This window comes from Durio zibethinus, unplaced genomic scaffold (genome assembly GCF_047325235.1).
Source record: "Durio zibethinus cultivar Kanyao isolate XHJ-2024 unplaced genomic scaffold, ASM4732523v1 HiC_scaffold_213, whole genome shotgun sequence".
NCBI classification, from domain to species: domain Eukaryota; kingdom Viridiplantae; phylum Streptophyta; class Magnoliopsida; order Malvales; family Malvaceae; genus Durio; species Durio zibethinus.
In genome coordinates this window covers 37,501-43,432 of record NW_028322836.1, presented here as the reverse complement: position 1 = coordinate 43,432, position 5,932 = coordinate 37,501, and positions in this window count along the sequence as shown.

The following is a 5,932-nucleotide window of genomic DNA, read 5'->3' as shown; positions in this document are numbered from 1 at the left end:
TGTCACGTCAAATGTTCTATGGATACAAGCTATTTAATGCTCAAAGTTCTTATTTTTTTGATTCTGGACCACGAGAGTTATTTGTTTCGATCTCTATCTTTCTACCAGTAATAGGTATTGGTATTTATCCGGATTTTGTCCTCTCATTATCAGGTGAGAAGGTCGAAACTATTCTATATAATTATTTTTATAGATAGTTTTGATGAATAAAACAAAAAATCAAAAAGTAATCCTATGATTTTTAAAATTGTTCGTTGTACAGTGAAAAAAAAAAGAAAGAAGTCTTTTTTCTTCTCTTAAGTTTAAGTTAAGTAAAAAAAGGTAAAAGAATTAAATTGAATTTTAATCAGACATCTTTGGCTTTTGTTAGAACCTTTTGAATCAAGTAGTGGAGTGATTCAAAAGGTTCTTGACAGCTTACAATAAGTTTTCTTATATATACGCTGTCCTATCTTAGTATTTGTTAGGCTTAGCCTTTTTATTCAATTCAATTAGATGTTAATGTAAATGAACCATAACTATGTAAACCTATTCCTAATAGATTGACCCCAAAATAGCATATCCAAATTATAAGAAATCCCATAGAAGCCACAAGTGCGGAATTTACACCTTCCAAATTTTTATTTGTTCGGGTATGTAAATAAATCGCGAATACGGTCCAAGTAATAAATGCCCAAGTTTCCTTTGGGTCCCAATTCCAATATGATCCCCACGCCTCATTAGCCCATACGGCTCCCGAAAGAATTCCTATGGTTAAAAAGATAAACCCGAGACTAATAATACGATAACTCCAACGATCCAATTGTTGAGTCAATTGATACCTGTAAAAATTTTTAGAAGAAAGAAAATAAGTGTTTAATAAAACATTGCTTCTTTCATTCATGTATTGGATTTCGCCAAACGAAAATGACTGATTTAATAAATTATTGTTTTTACCAATAATTTTTATGGCTTTTCGAAATGTAATGACTAGAAGAGCTACTGATAATAATGATCCACATAAAAGAGCTGCATAGCCTAATACCATCATACTTACGTGCATCATTAACCACTGGGATTGGAGAGCAGGCGCTAATATTGCGGATTGATGCATTTTGGTTAAAAGACCCGAAGTGGCAAAGCCTTGGGTAAAAATAACACTTGGTGCGGTTATTGCGCTTAAATCATTTTTACGCTTTTTAAAATAGTAAACCATATGAATAAGGGAGAAACCCCATGAAAGAAAGATTAATGATTCATATAAATCACTTAATGGGAAATGTCCTGAATAAATCCAACGAGTGACTAATAATCCTGTTATACAGAAAAAGGTAACTATCATGCCCTTTTCTGATGAATCATATAGTCCTACGACTTCATCGACTAATAAGAATAAGGTTAAAAAATGAATTGTAATTACAATTGAAACGACCGAAAAGGATATATGAGTTAATATATGCTCTAAAGTTGAAAAAATCATAAGAATTCTGAAAAAAGCGAGGGTTTCTAGATTTTATGGAATGGAAATCAGGAATTAAATTCATTATAGGACTTATTCTATCTCTTTTAGAAGATACTATGCCGCTACTCGGACTCGAACCGAGATGCTCTAGCACTGCTTCCTAAGAGCAGCGTGTCTACCGATTTCACCATAGCGGCTTGCTCGAAATCATAATAAGCCATTTTTTATTCAATCGTCGAGATTGAAGGTGAAGGGGTCAATTCAATGTAAAATGTAAAAGAAGCATTTAATTTAAATTGATGAATAAAAACTCGTTTAAATAGCAATTTGAAGGTTCAAAAAGAATCTTTATTATTTATCGTTTTATTTAATTATCCTTTTTTTTATTTAATATTTAATTTAATATTTAATTATTTCAACAGAGATTTTATAGTTTGTGTTTTCCTAAAAGAGAACTCCTCTATTGTAACTAAACTAACTAGTTGTAACTTCAATTCATAGATAGAATTCAACAAAAAAATGTTCTTTATCATTTTAATTTTTTAATGATTCATCTCTCATTCTTTTATATGATTTTTATGAATCTATAAAAAAAAAAATGCTTATCAATTGAATGAATAAATGAATGAAAAAATATTATTTTTAGAGATCACAATTTCAGCACCACATCCAATGATTTCAAAAGATTTATGTAATTTGCATAGCTTTGTATTAATCGTTAGGATTTTGCGTTTTAAGGATTTATCAAACCAACTAGATATTGGGTTGTACACGTTACGTTATATAAAAAGCGTTTCGATTCCTGTCATAATTGTACCATACTTCAAAAAAGTATTTCGAATTTCGAATTCTAAAAATATGTCTTGATTCATCTTCTTATACAAACATAGAATTTTTTTAGATCATTTTAAATTGATACATTATTTGTATATCCACTAAATTATAAAGGGAGTTTTCTCAATTGGGTTGAAAGCAAGGGAAGGATATATAGTAATTCAGAGAAATAATGATTCATAAAGTTACAAAATTGAAACTTAATGGATTAGTTTCAACAACCCAGTTAAAGCTCTTATATATATGTGCTCCGATATAGCTATAGTATAAATATACAAATTTTTATTATTTAATTATTTAATTATTTATTATTATAAATTGAAATTGAATATTATAAAAATAACAAATTATTATAACACTAAGATACCAAATGGGGCGATGGGGAAAATGAGAATCCCCATCCCGGAAATGAAAAAAAAAAAGATATTCAAAAAAGAAAACCTTTGTATCTTATTCGAGTTAAACCAATTCAGATTAAAAAAAAATTATTTGTCGTACAAAAAAACTTTTTGAATTACCCGTAAAAATAGATCTCGATAATGAAAAAGCTTTCAACGCCGCCCAATATCCTTTCTTTTTCCAAACATTTTTTCGAATACGCTTTTTTGATGTAGAAGTACGTTTTTTTGGAACTGCCATTCAAAAAAAAGGTTATTTAGTGCTATAGTTGGATGTCAAAGACATCTATTTTTAAAACAAAATGATCGGTGTCTTTATGTCATTATTTATCTATTCCTATAGATTTTCTAGATTAATAGATTTTCTAGATTATAATTATCTATATACTACTATATAAATTTCATAAGAACTAAATAGAGATGGGAAAATAACATAAAATGCTTCTATTCTAGAAAAAAAAAAAAAAAAAAATATGATATAACCTTTTTTTATTTATATTCCATACACTTATCCAGAAAAAAAGAAGAATTTGTATTTAATTTATTGGTACCTTTCTTTTTTATATCTCCATTCAAATCTATAGGATAGATTAGGATCTATTATGATATATAAATTGAATTGATGAAATCAAAAAAACGTAAAAAAGAGTCTTTCCTTCTCTATCTCTGCCTATTTTTTTTGTCGTCCTACATTTATAATTTATACATCTCCATTTATACACGAAAAATACATCAAAACAAAAAAATGTAAAAAAACCATTTTATTTACCTAATAAAAAACAAACTTGAATTTTTTTCTATTAATTGGTAATTGGTCAAGCTCGAAGAGAGAGTATGCCCAATTTTCATTTTCAATCAAATTCGAATGAGACTCGTAATTAATCTGTTAAAGGATACATAATTTTGAAAAAAAAAAAGAATATTTTTTTTTTCCATTAGTAACTCGGTGATATCATTTGATTACTTCTAACTTCGAAATTTGAATATTTTTGAAATATTTGAGAAAGATTAAAAGATTAATAATAGAAAATTCCAGTTAACTTTGTAATATCTTGATTGTATTATTGCTCCCTTTCCATCAAAAGAGATAAGAGCCGGTGAATCAGAAACGATTAATTAAGAAAGAATAAGAAAAAAGTTTTTATGGAGCATACATATCAATATTCATGGATCATACCTTTTGTGCCACTTCCAATTCCTATTTTAATAGGAATGGGACTCCTACTTTTTCCGACGGCAACAAAAAATCTTCGTCGTATGTGGGCTTTTCCCAATATTTTATTGTTAAGTATAGTTATGATTTTTTCGGTCGATCTGTCTATTCAGCAAATAAATAGAAGTTCTATCTATCAATATGGATGGTCTTGGACCATCAATAATGATTTTTCTTTCGAGTTTGGCTACTTTATTGATTCACTTACCTCTATTATGTCAATATTAATCACTACTGTTGGAATTTTTGTTCTTATTTATAGTGACAATTATATGTCTCATGATCAAGGATATTTGAGATTTTTTGCTTATATGAGTTTATTCAATACTTCAATGTTGGGATTAGTTACTAGTTCTAATTTGATACAAATTTATATTTTTTGGGAATTGGTTGGAATGTGTTCTTATCTATTAATAGGGTTTTGGTTCACACGACCTGTTGCGGCAAACGCTTGTCAAAAAGCGTTTGTAACTAATCGGATAGGCGATTTTGGTTTATTATTAGGAATCTTAGGTTTTTATTGGATAACGGGAAGTTTCGAATTTCAAGATTTGTTCGAAATATTTAATAACGTGATTTATAATAATGAGGTTCATTTTTTATTTGTTACTTTATGTGCCTCTTTATTATTTGCCGGCGCAGTTGCTAAATCTGCGCAGTTTCCCCTTCATGTATGGTTACCTGATGCCATGGAGGGGCCTACTCCTATTTCGGCTCTTATACATGCTGCCACTATGGTAGCAGCGGGAATTTTTCTTGTAGCCCGCCTTCTTCCTCTTTTCATAGTTATACCTTACATAATGAATCTAATATCTTTGATAGGTATAATAACAGTATTATTAGGGGCTACTTTAGCTCTTGCTCAAAAAGATATTAAGAGGGGTTTAGCCTATTCTACAATGTCCCAACTGGGTTATATGATGGTAGCTCTAGGTATGGGGTCTTATCGAGCCGCTTTATTTCATTTGATTACTCATGCTTATTCGAAGGCATTGTTGTTTTTAGGATCCGGATCCATTATTCATTCCATGGAAGCTATTGTTGGATATTCTCCAGATAAAAGCCAGAATATGGTTTTTATGGGCGGTTTAAGAAAGCATGTGCCAATTACACAAATTGCTTTTTTAGTGGGTACACTTTCTCTTTGTGGTATTCCACCCCTTGCTTGTTTTTGGTCCAAAGATGAAATTCTTAGTGACAGTTGGTTGTATTCACCGATTTTTGCAATAATAGCTTGGTCCACGGCCGGATTAACAGCATTTTATATGTTTCGGATCTATTTACTTACTTTTGAAGGACATTTAAACATTAATTTTCAAAATTATAGTGGCAAAAAAGGTAGCTCCTTCTATTCAATAAAACTATGGGGTAAAAAAGAAGAGCAAACAATGATTAACAGAAATTTTCCTTTATCCCCTTTATTAACAATGAATAATTTATTAACAATGAATAATAATGAGAAGCCATATAGAATTGGTGGTAATGTAAAAAAAGGGGCTCTTATTACTATTACGAATTTTGGCTACAAGAAGGCTTTTTCTTATCCTCATGAATCGGATAATACTATGTTATTTCCTATGCTTATACTGGTTCTATTTACTTTTTTTGTTGGAGCCATAGCAATTCCTTTTAATCAAGAAGGAATACATTTGGATATATTATCCAAATTATTAACTCCATCTATAAATCTTTTACATCAAAATTCAAATGATTTTGAGGATTGGTATCAATTTTTAACAAATGCAACTTTTTCAGTGAGTATAGCTTGTTTTGGAATATTTACAGCATTCCTTTTATATAAGCCTTTTTATTCATCTTTACAAAATTTGAACTTACTAAATTCGTTTGCAAAAAGGGGTCCTAAAAGAATTTTCTTGGATAAAATAATATATTTGATATACGATTGGTCATATAATCGTGGTTACATAGATACGTTTTATTCAATATCCTTAACAAAAGGTATAAGAGGATTGTCCGAACTAACTCATTTTTTTGATAGGCGAGTAATCGATGGAATTACAAATGGAGTAGGCATTACAAGTTTTT